Source organism: Notolepis coatsorum, assembly GCF_963971535.1.
Source record: "Notolepis coatsorum genome assembly, chromosome: 3".
Classification (NCBI taxonomy): Eukaryota; Metazoa; Chordata; class Actinopteri; order Aulopiformes; family Paralepididae; genus Notolepis; species Notolepis coatsorum.
The window spans coordinates 163,916,151-163,943,060 of record NC_140167.1 but is presented as its reverse complement, the minus strand read 5'-3'; positions in this window follow the sequence as shown (position 1 = coordinate 163,943,060).

The window sequence follows — 26,910 nt, the reverse complement described above, 5'->3', positions numbered from 1 at the left end:
ACCAGGCTCGGGGGTAAACCGGACTCGGCGGGTAAACCAGGCTCGGGGTAAACCAGGCTCGGGGGGTAAACCAGGCTCGGGGGTAAACCAGACTGAGGGTAAACCAGGCTCGGGGGTTAAACCAGACTCGGGGTAAACCAGGCTCGGGGTAAACCAGGCTCGGGGGTAAACCAGGCTCGGGGGGTAAACCAGGCTTGGGTAAACCAGGCTCGGGGGTAAACCAGGCTTGGGGGTAAACCAGGCTCGGGGGGAAACCAGGCTCGGGGTAAACCAGGCTCGGGGTAAACCAGGCTCGGGGGGAAACCAGGCTTGGGGTAAACCAGACTCGGGGGGTAAACCAGGCTCGGGGGGTAAACCAGGCTCGGGGTAAACCAGACTCGGGGTAAACTAGGCTCAGGGTAAACCAGACTCAGGGTAAACCAGACTCGGGGTAAACCAGGCTCGGGGTAAACCAGGCTCGGGGTAAACCAGGCTCGGGGGTAAACCAGGCTCGGGGTAAACCAGACTCGGGGTAAACCAGGCTCGGGGGTAAACCAGGCTCGGGGGTAAACCAGGCTCAGGGGTAAACCAGGCTCGGGCTAAACCAGGCTTGGGGTAAACCAGGCTCGGGGTAAACCAGGCTCGGGGTAAACCAGACTCGGGGTAAACTAGGCTCAGGGTAAACCAGACTCGGGGTAAACCAGACTCGGGGTAAACCAGGCTCGAGGAGTAAACCAGGCTCGGGGGTAAACCGGACTCGGCGGGTAAACCAGGCTCGGGGTAAACCAGGCTCGGGGGGTAAACCAGGCTTGGGGGTAAACCAGGCTCGGGGGTAAACCAGACTCGGGGGGTAAACCAGACTCAGGGTAAACCAGGCTCGGGGGGTAAACCAGACTCGGGGTAAACCAGGCTCGGGGGTAAACCAGGCTCGGGGTAAACCAGGCTCGGGGTAAACCAGGCTCGGGGGTAAACCAGGCTCGGGGGTAAACCAGGCTCGGGATAAACCAGGCTCGGGGTAAACCAGACTCGGGGGGTAAAACAGGCTCTGGGTAAACCAGACTCGGGGTAAACTAGGCTCAGGGTAAACCAGACTCGGGGTAAACCAGGCTCGGGGGTAAACCAGACTCGGGGGGTAAACCAGGCTCGTGGTAAACCAGGCTCGGGGGTAAACCAGACTCCGGGGTAAACCAGACTCGGGGGGTAAACCAGGCTCGGGGTAAACCAGGCTCGGGGTAAACCAGGCTCGGGGGGTAAACCAGGCTCGGGGTAAACCAGACTCGGGGGGGTAAACCAGGCTCGGGGTAAACCAGGCTCGGGGGGTAAACCAGACTCGGGGTAAACCAGACTCGGGGGGTAAACCAGGCTCGGGGTAAACCAGGCTCGGGGGTAAACCAGGCTTGGGTAAACCAGGCTCGGGGGTAAACCAGGCTTGGGGGTAAACCAGGCTCGGGGGTAAACCAGGCTTGGGTAAACCAGGCTCGGGGTAAACCAGACTCGGGGTAAACTAGGCTCAGGGTAAACCAGACTCGGGGTAAACCAGACTCGGGGTAAACCAGGCTCGAGGAGTAAACCAGGCTCGGGGGTAAACCGGACTCGGCGGGTAAACCAGGCTCGGGGTAAACCAGGCTCGGGGGGTAAACCAGGCTTGGGGGTAAACCAGGCTCGGGGGTAAACCAGACTCGGGGGGTAAACCAGACTCAGGGTAAACCAGGCTCGGGGGTTAAACCAGACTCGGGGTAAACCAGGCTCGGGGGTAAACCAGGCTTGGGGTAAACCAGGCTCGGGGTAAACCAGGCTCGGGGGTAAACCAGGCTCGGGGGTAAACCAGGCTCGGGATAAACCAGGCTCGGGGTAAACCAGACTCGGGGGGTAAACCAGGTTTGGGGTAAACCAGGCTCGGGGTAAACCAGGCTCGGGGTAAACTAGGCTCGGGGGGTAAACCAGACTCAGGGGGTAAACCAGGCTCGGGGTAAACCAGACCCGGGAGGTAAACCAGGCTTGGGGTAAACCAGGCTCGGGGTAAACCAGGCTCGGGGGGTAAACCAGGCTTGGGGTAAACCAGACTCGGGGGGTAAACCAGACTCGGGGTAAACCAGGCTCGGGGGTAAACCAGGCTTGGGGTAAACCAGGCTCGGGGTAAACCAGGCTCGGGGGTAAACCAGGCTCGGGATAAACCAGGCTCGGGGTAAACCAGGCTCGGGGGGTAAACCAGACTCCGGGGTAAACCAGACTCTGGGGGTAAACCAGGCTCGGGGGGTAAACCAGGCTCGGGGTAAACCAGGCTCGGGGGGTAAACCAGGCTCGGGGTAAACCAGGCTCGGGGGGTAAACCAGGCTCGGGGGGTAAACCAGGCTCGGTGTAAACCAGACTCGGGGTAAACTAGGCTCAGGGTAAACCAGGCTCGGGGTAAACCAGGCTCGGGGTAAACCAGGTTCGGGGTAAACCAGGCTCGGGGTAACCAGACTCAGGGGGTAAACCAGGCTCGGGGTAAACCAGACTCCGGGGTAAACCAGACTTGGGGGGTAAACCAGACTCGGGGGTAAACCAGGCTCGGGGTAAACCAGGCTCGGGGGTAAACCAGGCTCGGGGGTAAACCAGGCTCGGGGTAAACCAGCCTCGAGGGTAAACCAAGCTCGGGGGTAAACCAGGCTCGGGGTAAACCAGCCTCGAGGGTAAACCAGGCTCGGGCTAAACCAGGCTCGGGGTAAACCAGGCTCGGGGGGTAAACCAGACTCGGGGGGTAAACCAGGCTCGGGGGTAAACCAGGCTCGGGGTAAACCAGGCTCGGGGTAAACCAGACTCGGGGTAAACCAGACTTGGGGTAAACCAGGCTCTGGGTAAACCAGACTCGGGGGTAAACCAGACTCGGGGTAAACCAGACTTGGGGTAAACCAGGCGCGGGGGGTAAACCAGGCTCGGGGGGTAAACCAGGCTCGGGGGGTAAACCAGACTCCGGGGTAAACCAGGCTCGGGGGGTAAACCAGGCTCGGGGTAAACCAGGCTCGGGGTAAACCAGGCTCGGGGGGTAAACCAGGCTCGGGGGTAAACCAGACTCGGGGTAAACCAGACTTGGGGTAAACCAGGCTCTGGGTAAACCAGACTCGGGGGTAAACCAGACTCGGGGTAAACCAGACTTGGAGTAAACCAGGCTCGGGGGGTAAACCAGGCTCGGGGGGTAAACCAGACTCTGGGGTGAACCAGACTCGGGGGGTAAACCAGACTCGGGGGGTAAACCAGGCTCGGGGGTAAACCAGGCTCGGGGTAAACCAGGCTCGGGGGGTAATACCAGGCTCGGGGTAAACTAGGCTCGGGGGTAAACCAGGCTCGGGGGTAAACCAGGCTCGGGGTAAACCAGGCTCGGAAACCAGACTCGGGGTAAACTAGGCTCAGGGTAAACCAGACTCAGGGTAAACCAGACTCGGGGTAAACCAGGCTCGGGGTAAACCAGGCTCGGGGTAAACCAGGCTCGGGGGTAAACCAGGCTCGGGGTAAACCAGACTCGGGGTAAACCAGGCTCGGGGGTAAACCAGGCTCGGGGGTAAACCAGGCTCAGGGGTAAACCAGGCTCGGGGTAAACCAGGCTTGGGGTAAACCAGGCTCGGGGTAAACCAGGCTCGGGGTAAACCAGACTCGGGGTAAACTAGGCTCAGGGTAAACCAGACTCGGGGTAAACCAGACTCGGGGTAAACCAGGCTCGGGGGTAAACCAGGCTCGGGGGTAAACCAGGCTCGGGGTAAACCAGCCTCGAGGGTAAACCAGGCTCGGGGGTAAACCAGGCTCGGGGTAAACCAGCCTCGAGGGTAAACCAGGCTCGGGCTAAACCAGGCTCGGGGTAAACCAGACTCGGGGGTAAACCAGGCTCGGGGGGTAAACCAGACTCCGGGGTAAACCAGACTCGGGGGTAAACCAGGCTCGGGGGTAAACCAGGCTCGGGGTAAACCAGGCTCGGGGTAAACCAGGCTCGGGGGGTAAACCAGGCTCGGGGTAAACCAGGCTCGGGGGGTAAACCAGGCTCGGGGGGTAAACCAGGCTCGGTGTAAACCAGACTCGGGGTAAACTAGGCTCAGGGTAAACCAGGCTCGGGGTAAACCAGGCTCGGGGTAAACCAGGTTCGGGGTAAACCAGACTCGGGGGGTAAAACAGGCTCTGGGGGGTAAACCAGGCTTGGGGTAAACCAGGCTCGGGGGTAAACCAGGCTCGGGGGTAAACCAGGCTCGGGATAAACCAGACTCGGGGGGTAAACCAGACTCCGGGGGTAAACCAGGTTTGGGGTAAACCAGGCTCGGGGTAAACCAGGCTCGGGGTAAACTAAGCTCGGGGGGTAAACCAGACTCAGGGGGTAAACCAGGCTCGGGGTAAACCAGACTCGGGAGGTAAACCAGGCTTGGGGTAAACCAGGCTCGGGGGTAAACCAGGCTCGGGGTAAACCAGGCTCGGGGTAAACCAGGCTCGGGGGGTAAACCAGACTCCGGGGTAAACCAGACTCGGGGGGTAAACCAGGCTCGGGGGTAAACCAGGCTCGGGGTAAACCAGGCTCGGGGTAAACCAGGCTCGGGGGGTAAACCAGACTCCGGGGTAAACCAGACTCGGGGGGTAAACCAGGCTCGGGGGGTAAACCAGGCTCGGTGTAAACCAGACTCGGGGTAAACTAGGCTCAGGGTAAACCAGACTCAGGGTAAACCAGACTCGGGGTAAACCAGGCTCGGGGTAAACCAGGCTCGGGGTAAACCAGGCTCGGGGGGTAAACCAGGCTCGGGGTAAACCAGACTCGGGGTAAACCAGACTCGGGGGGTAAACCAGGCTCGGGGGTAAACCAGGCTCGGGGGTAAACCAGGCTCGGGGGTAAACCAGGCTCGGGGGTAAACCAGGCTCGGGGGTAAACCAGGCTCGGGGTAAACCAGGCTTGGGGTAAACCAGGCTCGGGGTAAACCAGGCTCGGGGGGTAAACCAGGCTCGGGGTAAACCAGACTCGGGGTAAACCAGACTCGGGGGGTAAACCAGGCTCGGGGGTAAACCAGGCTCGGGGGTAAACCAGGCTCGGGGGTAAACCAGGCTCGGGGGTAAACCAGGCTCGGGGGTAAACCAGGCTCGGGGTAAACCAGGCTTGGGGTAAACCAGGCTCGGGGTAAACCAGGCTCGGGGTAAACCAGGCTTGGGGGTAAACCAGGCTCGGGGGTAAACCAGACTCGGGGGGTAAACCAGGCTCGGGGTAAACCAGACTCGGGGTAAACCAGACTCGGGGGGTAAACCAGGCTCGGGGGTAAACCAGGCTCGGGGGGTAAACCAGGCTCGGGGGGTAAACCAGGCTCGGTGTAAACCAGACTCGGGGTAAACTAGGCTCAGGGTAAACCAGACTCAGGGTAAACCAGACTCGGGGTAAACCAGGCTCGGGGTAAACCAGGCTCGGGGGGTAAACCAGGCTCGGGGGGTAAACCAGGCTCGGTGTAAACCAGACTCGGGGTAAACTAGGCTCAGGGTAAACCAGACTCAGGGTAAACCAGACTCGGGGTAAACCAGGCTCGGGGTAAACCAGGCTCGGGGTAAACCAGGCTCGGGGGGTAAACCAGGCTCGGGGTAAACCAGACTCGGGGTAAACCAGACTCGGGGGGTAAACCAGGCTCGGGGTAAACCAGGCTCGGGGGGTAAACCAGGCTTGGGGGTAAACCAGGCTCGGGGGTAAACCAGACTCGGGGGGTAAACCAGACTCAGGGTAAACCAGGCTCGGGGGTTAAACCAGACTCGGGGTAAACCAGGCTCGGGGGTAAACCAGGCTTGGGGTAAACCAGGCTCGGGGTAAACCAGGCTCGGGGGTAAACCAGGCTCGGGGGTAAACCAGGCTCGGGATAAACCAGACTCGGGGGGTAAACCAGACTCCGGGGGTAAACCAGGTTTGGGGTAAACCAGGCTCGGGGTAAACCAGGCTCGGGGTAAACTAAGCTCGGGGGGTAAACCAGACTCAGGGGGTAAACCAGGCTCGGGGTAAACCAGACTCGGGAGGTAAACCAGGCTTGGGGTAAACCAGGCTCGGGGGTAAACCAGGCTCGGGGTAAACCAGGCTCGGGGTAAACCAGGCTCGGGGGGTAAACCAGACTCCGGGGTAAACCAGACTCGGGGGGTAAACCAGGCTCGGGGGTAAACCAGGCTCGGGGTAAACCAGGCTCGGGGTAAACCAGGCTCGGGGGGTAAACCAGACTCCGGGGTAAACCAGACTCGGGGGGTAAACCAGGCTCGGGGGGTAAACCAGGCTCGGTGTAAACCAGACTCGGGGTAAACTAGGCTCAGGGTAAACCAGACTCAGGGTAAACCAGACTCGGGGTAAACCAGGCTCGGGGTAAACCAGGCTCGGGGTAAACCAGGCTCGGGGGGTAAACCAGGCTCGGGGTAAACCAGGCTCGGGGGTAAACCAGACTCGGGGGGTAAACCAGGCTCGGGGTAAACCAGGCTTGGGGTAAACCAGGCTCGGGGTAAACCAGGCTCGGGGTAAACCAGACTCGGGGTAAACTAGGCTCAGGGTAAACCAGACTCGGGGTAAACCAGACTCGGGGTAAACCAGGCTCGAGGAGTAAACCAGGCTCGGGGGTAAACCGGACTCGGCGGGTAAACCAGGCTCGGGGGGTAAACCAGGCTTGGGGGTAAACCAGGCTCGGGGGTAAACCAGACTCGGGGGGTAAACCAGGCTCGGGGTAAACCAGACTCGGGGTAAACCAGACTCGGGGGGTAAACCAGGCTCGGGGGTAAACCAGGCTCGGGGGTAAACCAGGCTCGGGGGTAAACCAGGCTCGGGGGTAAACCAGGCTCGGGGGGTAAACCAGGCTCGGGGGGTAAACCAGGCTCGGTGTAAACCAGACTCGGGGTAAACTAGGCTCAGGGTAAACCAGACTCAGGGTAAACCAGACTCGGGGTAAACCAGGCTCGGGGTAAACCAGGCTCGGGGTAAACCAGGCTCGGGGGGTAAACCAGGCTCGGGGTAAACCAGACTCGGGGTAAACCAGACTCGGGGGGTAAACCAGGCTCGGGGGTAAACCAGGCTCGGGGGTAAACCAGGCTCGGGGGTAAACCAGGCTCGGGGGTAAACCAGGCTCGGGGTAAACCAGGCTTGGGGTAAACCAGGCTCGGGGTAAACCAGGCTCGGGGTAAACCAGACTCGGGGTAAACTAGGCTCAGGGTAAACCAGACTCGGGGTAAACCAGACTCGGGGTAAACCAGGCTCGAGGAGTAAACCAGGCTCGGGGTAAACCGGACTCGGCGGGTAAACCAGGCTCGGGGTAAACCAGGCTCGGGGGGTAAACCAGGCTTGGGGGTAAACCAGGCTCGGGGGTAAACCAGACTCGGGGGGTAAACCAGGCTCGGGGTAAACCAGGCTCGGGGTAAACCAGACTCAGGGTAAACTAGGCTCAGGGTAAACCAGACTCAGGGTAAACCAGACTCGGGAGGTAAACCAGGCTTGGGGTAAACCAGGCTCGGGGGTAAACCAGGCTCGGGGTAAACCAGGCTCGGGGGGTAAACCAGGCTTGGGTAAACCAGGCTCGGGGGTAAACCAGGCTTGGCGGTAAACCAGGCTCGGGGGTAAACCAGGCTCGGGGTAAACCAGGCTCGGGGTAAACCAGGCTCGGGATAAACCAGGCTCGGGGTAAACCAGACTCGGGGGGTAAACCAGGTTTGGGGTAAACCAGGCTCGGGGTAAACCAGGCTCGGGGTAAACTAGGCTCGGGGGGTAAACCAGACTCAGGGGGTAAACCAGGCTCGGGGTAAACCAGACCCGGGAGGTAAACCAGGCTTGGGGTAAACCAGGCTCGGGGTAAACCAGGCTCGGGGGGTAAACCAGGCTTGGGGTAAACCAGACTCGGGGGGTAAACCAGACTCGGGGTAAACCAGGCTCGGGGGTAAACCAGGCTTGGGGTAAACCAGGCTCGGGGTAAACCAGGCTCGGGGGTAAACCAGGCTCGGGATAAACCAGGCTCGGGGTAAACCAGACTCGGGGGGTAAACCAGACTCGGGGGGTAAACCAGGTTTGGGGTAAACCAGGCTCGGGGTAAACCAGGCTCGGGGTAAACTAGGCTCGGGGGGTAAACCAGACTCAGGGGGTAAACCAGGCTCGGGGTAAACCAGACCCGGGAGGTAAACCAGGCTTGGGGTAAACCAGGCTCGGGGTAAACCAGGCTCGGGGGGTAAACCAGGCTTGGGGTAAACCAGACTCGGGGGGTAAACCAGGCTCGGGGTAAACCAGGCTCGGGGTAAACCAGGCTCGGGGGTAAACCAGACTCGGGGGGTAAACCAGACTCAGGGTAAACCAGGCTCGGGGGTTAAACCAGACTCGGGGTAAACCAGGCTCGAGGAGTAAACCAGGCTCGGGGGTAAACCGGACTCGGCGGGTAAACCAGGCTCGGGGTAAACCAGGCTCGGGGGGTAAACCAGGCTCGGGGGTAAACCAGACTCGGGGGGTAAACCAGACTCAGGGTAAACCAGGCTCGGGGGTTAAACCAGACTCGGGGTAAACCAGGCTCGGGGTAAACCAGGCTTGGGGGTAAACCAGGCTCGGGGGGTAAACCAGGCTTGGGTAAACCAGGCTCGGGGGTAAACCAGGCTTGGGGGTAAACCAGGCTCGGGGGTAAACCAGGCTCGGGGTAAACCAGGCTCGGGGTAAACCAGGCTCGGGGGGAAACCAGGCTTGGGGTAAACCAGACTCGGGGGGTAAACCAGGCTCGGGGGGTAAACCAGGCTCGGGGTAAACCAGACTCGGGGTAAACTAGGCTCAGGGTAAACCAGACTCAGGGTAAACCAGACTCGGGGTAAACCAGGCTCGGGGTAAACCAGGCTCGGGGTAAACCAGGCTCGGGGGTAAACCAGGCTCGGGGGGTAAACCAGGCTCGTGGTAAACCAGGCTCGGGGGTAAACCAGACTCCGGGGTAAACCAGACTCGGGGGGTAAACCAGGCTCGGGGTAAACCAGGCTCGGGGTAAACCAGGCTCGGGGGGTAAACCAGGCTCGGGGTAAACCAGACTTGGGGGGGTAAACCAGGCTCGGGGTAAACCAGGCTCGGGGGGTAAACCAGACTCGGGGTAAACCAGACTCGGGGGGTAAACCAGGCTCGGGGTAAACCAGGCTCGGGGGTTAAACCAGACTCGGGGTAAACCAGGCTCGAGGAGTAAACCAGGCTCGGGGGTAAACCGGACTCGGCGGGTAAACCAGGCTCGGGGTAAACCAGGCTCGGGGGGTAAACCAGGCTCGGGGGTAAACCAGACTCGGGGGGTAAACCAGACTCAGGGTAAACCAGGCTCGGGGGTTAAACCAGACTCGGGGTAAACCAGGCTCGGGGTAAACCAGGCTTGGGGGTAAACCAGGCTCGGGGGGTAAACCAGGCTTGGGTAAACCAGGCTCGGGGGTAAACCAGGCTTGGGGGTAAACCAGGCTCGGGGGTAAACCAGGCTCGGGGTAAACCAGGCTCGGGGTAAACCAGGCTCGGGGGGAAACCAGGCTTGGGGTAAACCAGACTCGGGGGGTAAACCAGGCTCGGGGGGTAAACCAGGCTCGGGGTAAACCAGACTCGGGGTAAACTAGGCTCAGGGTAAACCAGACTCAGGGTAAACCAGACTCGGGGTAAACCAGGCTCGGGGTAAACCAGGCTCGGGGTAAACCAGGCTCGGGGGTAAACCAGGCTCGGGGGGTAAACCAGGCTCGTGGTAAACCAGGCTCGGGGGTAAACCAGACTCCGGGGTAAACCAGACTCGGGGGGTAAACCAGGCTCGGGGTAAACCAGGCTCGGGGTAAACCAGGCTCGGGGGGTAAACCAGGCTCGGGGTAAACCAGACTTGGGGGGGTAAACCAGGCTCGGGGTAAACCAGGCTCGGGGGGTAAACCAGACTCGGGGTAAACCAGACTCGGGGGGTAAACCAGGCTCGGGGTAAACCAGGCTCGGGGGTAAACCAGGCTCGGGGGGTAAACCAGGCTTGGGTAAACCAGGCTCGGGGGTAAACCAGGCTTGGGGGTAAACCAGGCTCGGGGGTAAACCAGGCTCGGGGTAAACCAGGCTTGGGGTAAACCAGGCTCGGGGTAAACCAGGCTCGGGGTAAACCAGACTCGGGGTAAACTAGGCTCAGGGTAAACCAGACTCGGGGTAAACCAGACTCGGGGTAAACCAGGCTCGAGGAGTAAACCAGGCTCGGGGGTAAACCGGACTCGGCGGGTAAACCAGGCTCGGGGTAAACCAGGCTCGGGGGGTAAACCAGGCTTGGGGGTAAACCAGGCTCGGGGGTAAACCAGACTCGGGGGGTAAACCAGACTCAGGGTAAACCAGGCTCGGGGGGTAAACCAGACTCAGGGTAAACCAGGCTCGGGGGTTAAACCAGACTCGGGGTAAACCAGGCTCGAGGAGTAAACCAGGCTCGGGGGTAAACCGGACTCGGCGGGTAAACCAGGCTCGGGGTAAACCAGGCTCGGGGGGTAAACCAGGCTCGGGGGTAAACCAGACTCGGGGGGTAAACCAGACTCAGGGTAAACCAGGCTCGGGGGTTAAACCAGACTCGGGGTAAACCAGGCTCGGGGTAAACCAGGCTCGGGGGTAAACCAGGCTCGGGGGGTAAACCAGGCTTGGGTAAACCAGGCTCGGGGGTAAACCAGGCTTGGGGGTAAACCAGGCTCGGGGGTAAACCAGGCTCGGGGTAAACCAGGCTCGGGGTAAACCAGGCTCGGGGGGAAACCAGGCTTGGGGTAAACCAGACTCGGGGGGTAAACCAGGCTCGGGGGGTAAACCAGGCTCGGGGTAAACCAGACTCGGGGTAAACTAGGCTCAGGGTAAACCAGACTCAGGGTAAACCAGACTCGGGGTAAACCAGGCTCGGGGTAAACCAGGCTCGGGGTAAACCAGGCTCGGGGGTAAACCAGGCTCGGGGGGTAAACCAGGCTCGTGGTAAACCAGGCTCGGGGGTAAACCAGACTCCGGGGTAAACCAGACTCGGGGGGTAAACCAGGCTCGGGGTAAACCAGGCTCGGGGTAAACCAGGCTCGGGGGGTAAACCAGGCTCGGGGTAAACCAGACTTGGGGGGGTAAACCAGGCTCGGGGTAAACCAGGCTCGGGGGGTAAACCAGACTCGGGGTAAACCAGACTCGGGGGGTAAACCAGGCTCGGGGTAAACCAGGCTCGGGGGTAAACCAGGCTCGGGGGGTAAACCAGGCTTGGGTAAACCAGGCTCGGGGGTAAACCAGGCTTGGGGGTAAACCAGGCTCGGGGGTAAACCAGGCTCGGGGTAAACCAGGCTTGGGGTAAACCAGGCTCGGGGTAAACCAGGCTCGGGGTAAACCAGACTCGGGGTAAACTAGGCTCAGGGTAAACCAGACTCGGGGTAAACCAGACTCGGGGTAAACCAGGCTCGAGGAGTAAACCAGGCTCGGGGGTAAACCGGACTCGGCGGGTAAACCAGGCTCGGGGTAAACCAGGCTCGGGGGGTAAACCAGGCTTGGGGGTAAACCAGGCTCGGGGGTAAACCAGACTCGGGGGTAAACCAGGCTCGGGGGGTAAACCAGGCTTGGGTAAACCAGGCTCGGGGGTAAACCAGGCTTGGGGGTAAACCAGGCTCGGGGGTAAACCAGGCTCGGGGTAAACCAGGCTCGGGGTAAACCAGGCTCGGGGGGAAACCAGGCTTGGGGTAAACCAGACTCGGGGGGTAAACCAGGCTCGGGGGTAAACCAGGCTCGGGGTAAACCAGACTCGGGGTAAACTAGGCTCAGGGTAAACCAGACTCAGGGTAAACCAGACTCGGGGTAAACCAGGCTCGGGGTAAACCAGGCTCGGGGTAAACCAGGCTCGGGGGTAAACCAGGCTCGGGGTAAACCAGACTCGGGGTAAACCAGGCTCGGGGGTAAACCAGGCTCGGGGGTAAACCAGGCTCAGGGGTAAACCAGGCTCGGGCTAAACCAGGCTTGGGGTAAACCAGGCTCGGGGTAAACCAGGCTCGGGGTAAACCAGACTCGGGGTAAACTAGGCTCAGGGTAAACCAGACTCGGGGTAAACCAGACTCGGGGTAAACCAGGCTCGAGGAGTAAACCAGGCTCGGGGGTAAACCGGACTCGGCGGGTAAACCAGGTTTGGGGTAAACCAGGCTCGGGGTAAACCAGGCTTGGGGGTAAACCAGGCTCGGGGGGTAAACCAGACTCAGGGGGTAAACCAGGCTTGGGGTAAACCAGGCTCGGGGTAAACCAGGCTCGGGGGGTAAACCAGGCTTGGGGTAAACCAGACTCGGGGGGTAAACCAGGCTCGGGGTAAACCAGGCTCGGGGTAAACCAGGCTCGGGGGTAAACCAGACTCGGGGGGTAAACCAGACTCAGGGTAAACCAGGCTCGGGGGTTAAACCAGACTCGGGGTAAACCAGGCTCGAGGAGTAAACCAGGCTCGGGGGTAAACCGGACTCGGCGGGTAAACCAGGCTTGGGGTAAACCAGGCTCGGGGTAAACCAGGCTCGGGGTAAACCAGACTCGGGGTAAACTAGGCTCAGGGTAAACCAGACTCGGGGTAAACCAGACTCGGGGTAAACCAGGCTCGAGGAGTAAACCAGGCTCGGGGGTAAACCGGACTCGGCGGGTAAACCAGGCTCGGGGTAAACCAGGCTCGGGGGGTAAACCAGGCTTGGGGGTAAACCAGGCTCGGGGGTAAACCAGACTCGGGGGGTAAACCAGACTCAGGGTAAACCAGGCTCGGGGGGTAAACCAGACTCGGGGTAAACCAGGCTCGGGGGTAAACCAGGCTCGGGGTAAACCAGGCTCGGGGTAAACCAGGCTCGGGGGTAAACCAGGCTCGGGGGTAAACCAGGCTCGGGATAAACCAGGCTCGGGGTAAACCAGACTCGGGGGGTAAAACAGGCTCTGGGTAAACCAGACTCGGGGTAAACTAGGCTCAGGGTAAACCAGACTCGGGGTAAACCAGGCTCGGGGGTAAACCAGACTCGGGGGGTAAACCAGGCTCGTGGTAAACCAGGCTCGGGGGTAAACCAGACTCCGGGGTAAACCAGACTCGGGGGGTAAACCAGGCTCGGGGTAAACCAGACTCGGGGGGTAAACCAGACTCGGGGGGTAAACCAGACTCAGGGTAAACCAGGCTCGGGGGTTAAACCAGACTCGGGGTAAACCAGGCTCGAGGAGTAAACCAGGCTCGGGGGTAAACCGGACTCGGCGGGTAAACCAGGCTCGGGGTAAACCAGGCTCGGGGGGTAAACCAGGCTCGGGGGTAAACCAGACTCGGGGGGTAAACCAGACTCAGGGTAAACCAGGCTCGGGGGTTAAACCAGACTCGGGGTAAACCAGGCTCGGGGTAAACCAGGCTTGGGGGTAAACCAGGCTCGGGGGGTAAACCAGGCTTGGGTAAACCAGGCTCGGGGGTAAACCAGGCTTGGGGGTAAACCAGGCTCGGGGGTAAACCAGGCTCGGGGTAAACCAGGCTCGGGGTAAACCAGGCTCGGGGGGAAACCAGGCTTGGGGTAAACCAGACTCGGGGGGTAAACCAGGCTCGGGGGGTAAACCAGGCTCGGGGTAAACCAGACTCGGGGTAAACTAGGCTCAGGGTAAACCAGACTCAGGGTAAACCAGACTCGGGGTAAACCAGGCTCGGGGTAAACCAGGCTCGGGGTAAACCAGGCTCGGGGGTAAACCAGGCTCGGGGGGTAAACCAGGCTCGTGGTAAACCAGGCTCGGGGGTAAACCAGACTCCGGGGTAAACCAGACTCGGGGGGTAAACCAGGCTCGGGGTAAACCAGGCTCGGGGTAAACCAGGCTCGGGGGGTAAACCAGGCTCGGGGTAAACCAGACTTGGGGGGGTAAACCAGGCTCGGGGTAAACCAGGCTCGGGGGGTAAACCAGACTCGGGGTAAACCAGACTCGGGGGGTAAACCAGGCTCGGGGTAAACCAGGCTCGGGGGTAAACCAGGCTCGGGGGGTAAACCAGGCTTGGGTAAACCAGGCTCGGGGGTAAACCAGGCTTGGGGGTAAACCAGGCTCGGGGGTAAACCAGGCTCGGGGTAAACCAGGCTTGGGGTAAACCAGGCTCGGGGTAAACCAGGCTCGGGGTAAACCAGACTCGGGGTAAACTAGGCTCAGGGTAAACCAGACTCGGGGTAAACCAGACTCGGGGTAAACCAGGCTCGAGGAGTAAACCAGGCTCGGGGGTAAACCGGACTCGGCGGGTAAACCAGGCTCGGGGTAAACCAGGCTCGGGGGGTAAACCAGGCTTGGGGGTAAACCAGGCTCGGGGGTAAACCAGACTCGGGGGGTAAACCAGACTCAGGGTAAACCAGGCTCGGGGGGTAAACCAGACTCAGGGTAAACCAGGCTCGGGGGTTAAACCAGACTCGGGGTAAACCAGGCTCGAGGAGTAAACCAGGCTCGGGGGTAAACCGGACTCGGCGGGTAAACCAGGCTCGGGGTAAACCAGGCTCGGGGGGTAAACCAGGCTCGGGGGTAAACCAGACTCGGGGGGTAAACCAGACTCAGGGTAAACCAGGCTCGGGGGTTAAACCAGACTCGGGGTAAACCAGGCTCGGGGTAAACCAGGCTCGGGGGTAAACCAGGCTCGGGGGGTAAACCAGGCTTGGGTAAACCAGGCTCGGGGGTAAACCAGGCTTGGGGGTAAACCAGGCTCGGGGGTAAACCAGGCTCGGGGTAAACCAGGCTCGGGGTAAACCAGGCTCGGGGGGAAACCAGGCTTGGGGTAAACCAGACTCGGGGGGTAAACCAGGCTCGGGGGGTAAACCAGGCTCGGGGTAAACCAGACTCGGGGTAAACTAGGCTCAGGGTAAACCAGACTCAGGGTAAACCAGACTCGGGGTAAACCAGGCTCGGGGTAAACCAGGCTCGGGGTAAACCAGGCTCGGGGGTAAACCAGGCTCGGGGGGTAAACCAGGCTCGTGGTAAACCAGGCTCGGGGGTAAACCAGACTCCGGGGTAAACCAGACTCGGGGGGTAAACCAGGCTCGGGGTAAACCAGGCTCGGGGTAAACCAGGCTCGGGGGGTAAACCAGGCTCGGGGTAAACCAGACTTGGGGGGGTAAACCAGGCTCGGGGTAAACCAGGCTCGGGGGGTAAACCAGACTCGGGGTAAACCAGACTCGGGGGGTAAACCAGGCTCGGGGTAAACCAGGCTCGGGGGTAAACCAGGCTCGGGGGGTAAACCAGGCTTGGGTAAACCAGGCTCGGGGGTAAACCAGGCTTGGGGGTAAACCAGGCTCGGGGGTAAACCAGGCTCGGGGTAAACCAGGCTTGGGGTAAACCAGGCTCGGGGTAAACCAGGCTCGGGGTAAACCAGACTCGGGGTAAACTAGGCTCAGGGTAAACCAGACTCGGGGTAAACCAGACTCGGGGTAAACCAGGCTCGAGGAGTAAACCAGGCTCGGGGGTAAACCGGACTCGGCGGGTAAACCAGGCTCGGGGTAAACCAGGCTCGGGGGGTAAACCAGGCTTGGGGTAAACCAGGCTCGGGGTAAACCAGGCTCGGGGTAAACCAGACTCGGGGTAAACTAGGCTCAGGGTAAACCAGACTCGGGGAGTAAACCAGGCTCGGGGGTAAACCGGACTCGGCGGGTAAACCAGGCTCGGGGTAAACCAGGCTCGGGGGGTAAACCAGGCTTGGGGGTAAACCAGGCTCGGGGGTAAACCAGACTCGGGGGGTAAACCAGACTCAGGGTAAACCAGGCTCGGGGGTTAAACCAGACTCGGGGGTAAACCAGGCTCGGGATAAACCAGGCTCGGGGTAAACCAGACTCGGGGGGTAAACCAGACTCGGGGGGTAAACCAGGTTTGGGGTAAACCAGGCTCGGGGTAAACCAGGCTCGGGGTAAACTAGGCTCGGGGGGTAAACCAGACTCAGGGGGTAAACCAGGCTCGGGGTAAACCAGACCCGGGAGGTAAACCAGGCTTGGGGTAAACCAGGCTTGGGGTAAACCAGGCTCGGGGGGTAAACCAGGCTTGGGGTAAACCAGACTCGGGGGGTAAACCAGGCTCGGGGTAAACCAGGCTCGGGGTAAACCAGGCTCGGGGGTAAACCAGACTCGGGGGGTAAACCAGACTCAGGGTAAACCAGGCTCGGGGGTTAAACCAGACTCCGGGTAAACCAGGCTCGAGGAGTAAACCAGGCTCGGGGGTAAACCGGACTCGGCGGGTAAACCAGGCTCGGGGTAAACCAGGCTCGGGGGGTAAACCAGGCTCGGGGGTAAACCAGACTCGGGGGGTAAACCAGACTCAGGGTAAACCAGGCTCGGGGGTTAAACCAGACTCGGGGTAAACCAGGCTCGGGGTAAACCAGGCTCGGGGGTAAACCAGGCTCGGGGGGTAAACCAGGCTTGGGTAAACCAGGCTCGGGGGTAAACCAGGCTTGGGGGTAAACCAGGCTCGGGGGTAAACCAGGCTCGGGGTAAACCAGGCTCGGGGTAAACCAGGCTCGGGGGGAAACCAGGCTTGGGGTAAACCAGACTCGGGGGGTAAACCAGGCTCGGGGGGTAAACCAGGCTCGGGGCAAACCAGACTCGGGGTAAACTAGGCTCAGGGTAAACCAGACTCAGGGTAAACCAGACTCGGGGTAAACCAGGCTCGGGGTAAACCAGGCTCGGGGTAAACCAGGCTCGGGGGTAAACCAGGCTCGGGGTAAACCAGACTCGGGGTAAACCAGGCTCGGGGGTAAACCAGGCTCGGGGGTAAACCAGGCTCAGGGGTAAACCAGGCTCGGGCTAAACCAGGCTTGGGGTAAACCAGGCTCGGGGTAAACCAGGCTCGGGGTAAACCAGACTCGGGGTAAACCAGGCTCGAGGAGTAAACCAGGCTCGGGGGTAAACCAGGCTTGGCGGTAAACCAGGCTCGGGGGTAAACCAGGCTCGGGGTAAACCAGGCTCGGGGTAAACCAGGCTCGGGGTAAACCAGGCTCGGGGGGAAACCAGGCTCGGGGTAAACCAGGCTCGGGGTAAACCAGGCTCGGGGTAAACCAGGCTCGGGGTAAACCAGGCTCGGGGGGTAAACCAGACTCCGGGGTAAACCAGACTCCGGGGGTAAACCAGGCTCGGGGGGTAAACCAGGCTCGGGGTAAACCAGACTCGGGGTAAACTAGGCTCAGGGTAAACCAGACTCAGGGTAAACCAGACTCGGGGTAAACCAGGCTCGGGGTAAACCAGGCTCGGGGTAAACCAGGCTCAAGGAGTAAACCAGGCTCGGGGGTAAACCGGACTCGGCGGGTAAACCAGGCTCGGGGTTTACCAGGCTTGGGGTAAACCAGGCTCGGGGTAAACCAGGCTCGGGGGTAAACCAGGCTCGGGGGTAAACCAGGCTCGGGATAAACCAGGCTCGGGGTAAACCAGACTCGGGGGGTAAACCAGACTCGGGGGGTAAACCAGGTTTGGGGTAAACCAGGCTCGGGGTAAACCAGGCTCGGGGTAAACTAGGCTCGGGGGGTAAACCAGACTCAGGGGGTAAACCAGGCTTGGGGTAAACCAGACCCGGGAGGTAAACCAGGCTTGGGGTAAACCAGGCTCGGGGTAAACCAGGCTCGGGGGGTAAACCAGGCTTGGGGTAAACCAGACTCGGGGGGTAAACCAGGCTCGGGGTAAACCAGGCTCGGGGTAAACCAGGCTCGGGGGTAAACCAGACTCGGGGGGTAAACCAGACTCAGGGTAAACCAGGCTCGGGGGTTAAACCAGACTCGGGGTAAACCAGGCTCGAGGAGTAAACCAGGCTCGGGGGGTAAACCAGGCTTGGGGGTAAACCAGGCTCGGGGGTAAACCAGACTCGGGGGGTAAACCAGACTCAGGGTAAACCAGGCTCGGGGGTTAAACCAGACTCGGGGGTAAACCAGGCTCGGGATAAACCAGGCTCGGGGTAAACCAGACTCGGGGGGTAAACCAGACTCGGGGGGTAAACCAGGTTTGGGGTAAACCAGGCTCGGGGTAAACCAGGCTCGGGGTAAACTAGGCTCGGGGGGTAAACCAGACTCAGGGGGTAAACCAGGCTTGGGGTAAACCAGACCCGGGAGGTAAACCAGGCTTGGGGTAAACCAGGCTCGGGGTAAACCAGGCTCGGGGGGTAAACCAGGCTTGGGGTAAACCAGACTCGGGGGGTAAACCAGGCTCGGGGTAAACCAGACTCGGGGTAAACCAGACTCGGGGGGTAAACCAGGCTCGGGGGTAAACCAGGCTCGGGGGTAAACCAGGCTCGGGGGTAAACCAGGCTCGGGGGTAAACCAGGCTCGGGGGGTAAACCAGGCTCGGGGGGTAAACCAGGCTCGGTGTAAACCAGACTCGGGGTAAACTAGGCTCAGGGTAAACCAGACTCAGGGTAAACCAGACTCGGGGTAAACCAGGCTCGGGGTAAACCAGGCTTGGGGGGTAAACCAGGCTTGGGGGTAAACCAGGCTCGGGGGTAAACCAGACTCGGGGGGTAAACCAGGCTCGGGGTAAACCAGACTCGGGGTAAACCAGACTCGGGGGGTAAACCAGGCTCGGGGGTAAACCAGGCTCGGGGGTAAACCAGGCTCGGGGGTAAACCAGGATCGGGGGTAAACCAGGCTCGGGGGGTAAACCAGGCTTGGGTAAACCAGGCTCGGGGGTAAACCAGGCTTGGCGGTAAACCAGGCTCGGGGGTAAACCAGGCTCGGGGTAAACCAGGCTCGGGGTAAACCAGGCTCGGGGGGAAACCAGGCTTGGGGTAAACCAGGCTCGGGGGTAAACCAGGCTCGGGGTAAACCAGGCTCGGGGTAAACCAGGCTCGGGGGGTAAACCAGACTCCGGGGTAAACCAGACTCTGGGGGTAAACCAGGCTCGGGGGGTAAACCAGGCTCGGGGTAAACCAGACTCGGGGTAAACTAGGCTCAGGGTAAACCAGACTCAGGGTAAACCAGACTCGGGGTAAACCAGGCTCGGGGTAAACCAGGCTCGGGGTAAACCAGGCTCGGGGGTAAACCAGGCTCGGGGTAAACCAGACTCGGGGTAAACCAGGCTCGGGGGTAAACCAGGCTCGGGGGTAAACCAGGCTCAGGGGTAAACCAGGCTCGGGGTAAACCAGGCTTGGGGTAAACCAGGCTCGGGGTAAACCAGGCTCGGGGTAAACCAGACTCGGGGTAAACTAGGCTCAGGGTAAACCAGACTCGGGGTAAACCAGACTCGGGGTAAACCAGGCTCGAGGAGTAAACCAGGCTCGGGGGTAAACCGGACTCGGCGGGTAAACCAGGCTCGGGGTAAACCAGGCTCGGGGGGTAAACCAGGCTTGGGGGTAAACCAGGCTCGGGGGTAAACCAGACTCGGGGGGTAAACCAGACTCGGGGTAAACCAGGCTCGGGGGTAAACCAGGCTCGGGGTAAACCAGGCTCGGGGGGTAAACCAGACTCGGGGTAAACCAGGCTCGGGGGTAAACCAGGCTCGGGGTAAACCAGGCTCGGGGGTAAACCAGGCTCGGGGGTAAACCAGGCTCGGGATAAACCAGGCTCGGGGTAAACCAGACTCGGGGGGTAAAACAGGCTCTGGGTAAACCAGACTCGGGGTAAACTAGGCTCAGGGTAAACCAGACTCGGGGTAAACCAGGCTCGGGGGTAAACCAGACTCGGGGGGTAAACCAGGCTCGTGGTAAACCAGGCTCGGGGGTAAACCAGACTCCGGGGTAAACCAGACTCGGGGGGTAAACCAGGCTCGGGGTAAACCAGGCTCGGGGTAAACCAGGCTCGGGGGGTAAACCAGGCTCGGGGTAAACCAGACTTGGGGGGGTAAACCAGGCTCGGGGTAAACCAGGCTCGGGGGGTAAACCAGACTCGGGGTAAACCAGACTCGGGGGGTAAACCAGGCTCGGGGTAAACCAGGCTCGGGGGTAAACCAGGCTCGGGGGGTAAACCAGGCTTGGGTAAACCAGGCTCGGGGGTAAACCAGGCTTGGGGGTAAACCAGGCTCGGGGGTAAACCAGGCTCGGGGTAAACCAGGCTCGGGGTAAACCAGGCTCGGGGGTAAACCAGGCTCGGGATAAACCAGGCTCGGGGTAAACCAGACTCGGGGGGTAAACCAGACTCGGGGGGTAAACCAGGTTTGGGGTAAACCAGGCTCGGGGTAAACCAGGCTCGGGGTAAACTAGGCTCGGGGGGTAAACCAGACTCAGGGGGTAAACCAGGCTCGGGGTAAACCAGACCCGGGAGGTAAACCAGGCTTGGGGTAAACCAGGCTCGGGGTAAACCAGGCTCGGGGGGTAAACCAGGCTTGGGGTAAACCAGACTCGGGGGGTAAACCAGGCTCGGGGTAAACCAGGCTCGGGGTAAACCAGGCTCGGGGGTAAACCAGACTCGGGGGGTAAACCAGACTCAGGGTAAACCAGGCTCGGGGGTTAAACCAGACTCGGGGTAAACCAGGCTCGAGGAGTAAACCAGGCTCGGGGGTAAACCGGACTCGGCGGGTAAACCAGGCTCGGGGTAAACCAGGCTCGGGGGGTAAACCAGGCTCGGGGGTAAACCAGACTCGGGGGGAAACCAGGCTTGGGGTAAACCAGACTCGGGGGGTAAACCAGGCTCGGGGGGTAAACCAGGCTCGGGGTAAACCAGACTCGGGGTAAACTAGGCTCAGGGTAAACCAGACTCAGGGTAAACCAGACTCGGGGTAAACCAGGCTCGGGGTAAACCAGGCTCGGGGTAAACCAGGCTCGGGGGTAAACCAGGCTCGGGGTAAACCAGACTCGGGGTAAACCAGGCTCGGGGGTAAACCAGGCTCGGGGGTAAACCAGGCTCAGGGGTAAACCAGGCTCGGGCTAAACCAGGCTTGGGGTAAACCAGGCTCGGGGTAAACCAGGCTCGGGGTAAACCAGACTCGGGGTAAACTAGGCTCAGGGTAAACCAGACTCGGGGTAAACCAGACTCGGGGTAAACCAGGCTCGAGGAGTAAACCAGGCTCGGGGGTAAACCGGACTCGGCGGGTAAACCAGGTTTGGGGTAAACCAGGCTCGGGGTAAACCAGGCTTGGGGGTAAACCAGGCTCGGGGGGTAAACCAGACTCAGGGGGTAAACCAGGCTTGGGGTAAACCAGGCTCGGGGTAAACCAGGCTCGGGGGGTAAACCAGGCTTGGGGTAAACCAGACTCGGGGGGTAAACCAGGCTCGGGGTAAACCAGGCTCGGGGTAAACCAGGCTCGGGGGTAAACCAGACTCGGGGGGTAAACCAGACTCAGGGTAAACCAGGCTCGGGGGTTAAACCAGACTCGGGGTAAACCAGGCTCGAGGAGTAAACCAGGCTCGGGGGTAAACCGGACTCGGCGGGTAAACCAGGCTCGGGGTAAACCAGGCTCGGGGGGTAAACCAGGCTCGGGGGTAAACCAGACTGAGGGTAAACCAGGCTCGGGGGTTAAACCAGACTCGGGGTAAACCAGGCTCGGGGTAAACCAGGCTCGGGGGTAAACCAGGCTCGGGGGGTAAACCAGGCTTGGGTAAACCAGGCTCGGGGGTAAACCAGGCTTGGGGGTAAACCAGGCTCGGGGGGAAACCAGGCTCGGGGTAAACCAGGCTCGGGGTAAACCAGGCTCGGGGGGAAACCAGGCTTGGGGTAAACCAGACTCGGGGGGTAAACCAGGCTCGGGGGGTAAACCAGGCTCGGGGTAAACCAGACTCGGGGTAAACTAGGCTCAGGGTAAACCAGACTCAGGGTAAACCAGACTCGGGGTAAACCAGGCTCGGGGTAAACCAGGCTCGGGGTAAACCAGGCTCGGGGGTAAACCAGGCTCGGGGTAAACCAGACTCGGGGTAAACCAGGCTCGGGGGTAAACCAGGCTCGGGGGTAAACCAGGCTCAGGGGTAAACCAGGCTCGGGCTAAACCAGGCTTGGGGTAAACCAGGCTCGGGGTAAACCAGGCTCGGGGTAAACCAGACTCGGGGTAAACTAGGCTCAGGGTAAACCAGACTCGGGGTAAACCAGACTCGGGGTAAACCAGGCTCGAGGAGTAAACCAGGCTCGGGGGTAAACCGGACTCGGCGGGTAAACCAGGCTCGGGGTAAACCAGGCTCGGGGGGTAAACCAGGCTTGGGGGTAAACCAGGCTCGGGGGTAAACCAGACTCGGGGGGTAAACCAGACTCAGGGTAAACCAGGCTCGGGGGGTAAACCAGACTCGGGGTAAACCAGGCTCGGGGGTAAACCAGGCTCGGGGTAAACCAGGCTCGGGGTAAACCAGGCTCGGGGGTAAACCAGGCTCGGGGGTAAACCAGGCTCGGGATAAACCAGGCTCGGGGTAAACCAGACTCGGGGGGTAAAACAGGCTCTGGGTAAACCAGACTCGGGGTAAACTAGGCTCAGGGTAAACCAGACTCGGGGTAAACCAGGCTCGGGGGTAAACCAGACTCGGGGGGTAAACCAGGCTCGTGGTAAACCAGGCTCGGGGGTAAACCAGACTCCGGGGTAAACCAGACTCGGGGGGTAAACCAGGCTCGGGGTAAACCAGGCTCGGGGTAAACCAGGCTCGGGGGGTAAACCAGGCTCGGGGTAAACCAGACTCGGGGGGGTAAACCAGGCTCGGGGTAAACCAGGCTCGGGGGGTAAACCAGACTCGGGGTAAACCAGACTCGGGGGGTAAACCAGGCTCGGGGTAAACCAGGCTCGGGGGTAAACCAGGCTTGGGTAAACCAGGCTCGGGGGTAAACCAGGCTTGGGGGTAAACCAGGCTCGGGGGTAAACCAGGCTTGGGTAAACCAGGCTCGGGGTAAACCAGACTCGGGGTAAACTAGGCTCAGGGTAAACCAGACTCGGGGTAAACCAGACTCGGGGTAAACCAGGCTCGAGGAGTAAACCAGGCTCGGGGGTAAACCGGACTCGGCGGGTAAACCAGGCTCGGGGTAAACCAGGCTCGGGGGGTAAACCAGGCTTGGGGGTAAACCAGGCTCGGGGGTAAACCAGACTCGGGGGGTAAACCAGACTCAGGGTAAACCAGGCTCGGGGGTTAAACCAGACTCGGGGTAAACCAGGCTCGGGGGTAAACCAGGCTTGGGGTAAACCAGGCTCGGGGTAAACCAGGCTCGGGGGTAAACCAGGCTCGGGGGTAAACCAGGCTCGGGATAAACCAGGCTCGGGGTAAACCAGACTCGGGGGGTAAACCAGGTTTGGGGTAAACCAGGCTCGGGGTAAACCAGGCTCGGGGTAAACTAGGCTCGGGGGGTAAACCAGACTCAGGGGGTAAACCAGGCTCGGGGTAAACCAGACCCGGGAGGTAAACCAGGCTTGGGGTAAACCAGGCTCGGGGTAAACCAGGCTCGGGGGGTAAACCAGGCTTGGGGTAAACCAGACTCGGGGGGTAAACCAGACTCGGGGTAAACCAGGCTCGGGGGTAAACCAGGCTTGGGGTAAACCAGGCTCGGGGTAAACCAGGCTCGGGGGTAAACCAGGCTCGGGATAAACCAGGCTCGGGGTAAACCAGGCTCGGGGGGTAAACCAGACTCCGGGGTAAACCAGACTCTGGGGGTAAACCAGGCTCGGGGGGTAAACCAGGCTCGGGGTAAACCAGACTCGGGGTAAACTAGGCTCAGGGTAAACCAGACTCAGGGTAAACCAGACTCGGGGTAAACCAGGCTCGGGGTAAACCAGGCTCGGGGTAAACCAGGCTCGGGGGTAAACCAGGCTCGGGGTAAACCAGACTCGGGGTAAACCAGGCTCGGGGGTAAACCAGGCTCGGGGGTAAACCAGGCTCAGGGGTAAACCAGGCTCGGGGTAAACCAGGCTTGGGGTAAACCAGGCTCGGGGTAAACCAGGCTCGGGGTAAACCAGACTCGGGGTAAACTAGGCTCAGGGTAAACCAGACTCGGGGTAAACCAGACTCGGGGTAAACCAGGCTCGAGGAGTAAACCAGGCTCGGGGGTAAACCGGACTCGGCGGGTAAACCAGGCTCGGGGTAAACCAGGCTCGGGGGGTAAACCAGGCTTGGGGGTAAACCAGGCTCGGGGGTAAACCAGACTCGGGGGGTAAACCAGACTCGGGGTAAACCAGGCTCGGGGGTAAACCAGGCTCGGGGTAAACCAGGCTCGGGGGGTAAACCAGACTCGGGGTAAACCAGGCTCGGGGGTAAACCAGGCTCGGGGTAAACCAGGCTCGGGGGTAAACCAGGCTCGGGGGTAAACCAGGCTCGGGATAAACCAGGCTCGGGGTAAACCAGACTCGGGGGGTAAAACAGGCTCTGGGTAAACCAGACTCGGGGTAAACTAGGCTCAGGGTAAACCAGACTCGGGGTAAACCAGGCTCGGGGGTAAACCAGACTCGGGGGGTAAACCAGGCTCGTGGTAAACCAGGCTCGGGGGTAAACCAGACTCCGGGGTAAACCAGACTCGGGGGGTAAACCAGGCTCGGGGTAAACCAGGCTCGGGGTAAACCAGGCTCGGGGGGTAAACCAGGCTCGGGGTAAACCAGACTTGGGGGGGTAAACCAGGCTCGGGGTAAACCAGGCTCGGGGGGTAAACCAGACTCGGGGTAAACCAGACTCGGGGGGTAAACCAGGCTCGGGGTAAACCAGGCTCGGGGGTAAACCAGGCTCGGGGGGTAAACCAGGCTTGGGTAAACCAGGCTCGGGGGTAAACCAGGCTTGGGGGTAAACCAGGCTCGGGGGTAAACCAGGCTCGGGGTAAACCAGGCTCGGGGTAAACCAGGCTCGGGGGTAAACCAGGCTCGGGATAAACCAGGCTCGGGGTAAACCAGACTCGGGGGGTAAACCAGACTCGGGGGGTAAACCAGGTTTGGGGTAAACCAGGCTCGGGGTAAACCAGGCTCGGGGTAAACTAGGCTCGGGGGGTAAACCAGACTCAGGGGGTAAACCAGGCTCGGGGTAAACCAGACCCGGGAGGTAAACCAGGCTTGGGGTAAACCAGGCTCGGGGTAAACCAGGCTCGGGGGGTAAACCAGGCTTGGGGTAAACCAGACTCGGGGGGTAAACCAGGCTCGGGGTAAACCAGGCTCGGGGTAAACCAGGCTCGGGGGTAAACCAGACTCGGGGGGTAAACCAGACTCAGGGTAAACCAGGCTCGGGGGTTAAACCAGACTCGGGGTAAACCAGGCTCGAGGAGTAAACCAGGCTCGGGGGTAAACCGGACTCGGCGGGTAAACCAGGCTCGGGGTAAACCAGGCTCGGGGGGTAAACCAGGCTCGGGGGTAAACCAGACTCGGGGGGTAAACCAGACTCAGGGTAAACCAGGTAAACCAGGCTCGGGGGTAAACCAGGCTTGGGGGTAAACCAGGCTCGGGGGTAAACCAGGCTCGGGGTAAACCAGGCTCGGGGTAAACCAGGCTCGGGGGGAAACCAGGCTTGGGGTAAACCAGACTCGGGGGGTAAACCAGGCTCGGGGGGTAAACCAGGCTCGGGGTAAACCAGACTCGGGGTAAACTAGGCTCAGGGTAAACCAGACTCAGGGTAAACCAGACTCGGGGTAAACCAGGCTCGGGGTAAACCAGGCTCGGGGTAAACCAGGCTCGGGGGTAAACCAGGCTCGGGGTAAACCAGACTCGGGGTAAACCAGGCTCGGGGGTAAACCAGGCTCGGGGGTAAACCAGGCTCAGGGGTAAACCAGGCTCGGGCTAAACCAGGCTTGGGGTAAACCAGGCTCGGGGTAAACCAGGCTCGGGGTAAACCAGACTCGGGGTAAACTAGGCTCAGGGTAAACCAGACTCGGGGTAAACCAGACTCGGGGTAAACCAGGCTCGAGGAGTAAACCAGGCTCGGGGGTAAACCGGACTCGGCGGGTAAACCAGGTTTGGGGTAAACCAGGCTCGGGGTAAACCAGGCTTGGGGGTAAACCAGGCTCGGGGGGTAAACCAGACTCAGGGGGTAAACCAGGCTTGGGGTAAACCAGGCTCGGGGTAAACCAGGCTCGGGGGGTAAACCAGGCTTGGGGTAAACCAGACTCGGGGGGTAAACCAGGCTCGGGGTAAACCAGGCTCGGGGTAAACCAGGCTCGGGGGTAAACCAGACTCGGGGGGTAAACCAGACTCAGGGTAAACCAGGCTCGGGGGTTAAACCAGACTCGGGGTAAACCAGGCTCGAGGAGTAAACCAGGCTCGGGGGTAAACCGGACTCGGCGGGTAAACCAGGCTCGGGGTAAACCAGGCTCGGGGGGTAAACCAGGCTCGGGGGTAAACCAGACTGAGGGTAAACCAGGCTCGGGGGTTAAACCAGACTCGGGGTAAACCAGGCTCGGGGTAAACCAGGCTCGGGGGTAAACCAGGCTCGGGGGGTAAACCAGGCTTGGGTAAACCAGGCTCGGGGGTAAACCAGGCTTGGGGGTAAACCAGGCTCGGGGGTAAACCAGGCTCGGGGTAAACCAGGCTCGGGGTAAACCAGGCTCGGGGGGAAACCAGGCTTGGGGTAAACCAGACTCGGGGGGTAAACCAGGCTCGGGGGGTAAACCAGGCTCGGGGTAAACCAGACTCGGGGTAAACTAGGCTCAGGGTAAACCAGACTCAGGGTAAACCAGACTCGGGGTAAACCAGGCTCGGGGTAAACCAGGCTCGGGGTAAACCAGGCTCGGGGGTAAACCAGGCTCGGGGTAAACCAGACTCGGGGTAAACCAGGCTCGGGGGTAAACCAGGCTCGGGGGTAAACCAGGCTCAGGGGTAAACCAGGCTCGGGCTAAACCAGGCTTGGGGTAAACCAGGCTCGGGGTAAACCAGGCTCGGGGTAAACCAGACTCGGGGTAAACTAGGCTCAGGGTAAACCAGACTCGGGGTAAACCAGACTCGGGGTAAACCAGGCTCGAGGAGTAAACCAGGCTCGGGGGTAAACCGGACTCGGCGGGTAAACCAGGCTCGGGGTAAACCAGGCTCGGGGGGTAAACCAGGCTTGGGGGTAAACCAGGCTCGGGGGTAAACCAGACTCGGGGGGTAAACCAGACTCAGGGTAAACCAGGCTCGGGGGGTAAACCAGACTCGGGGTAAACCAGGCTCGGGGGTAAACCAGGCTCGGGGTAAACCAGGCTCGGGGTA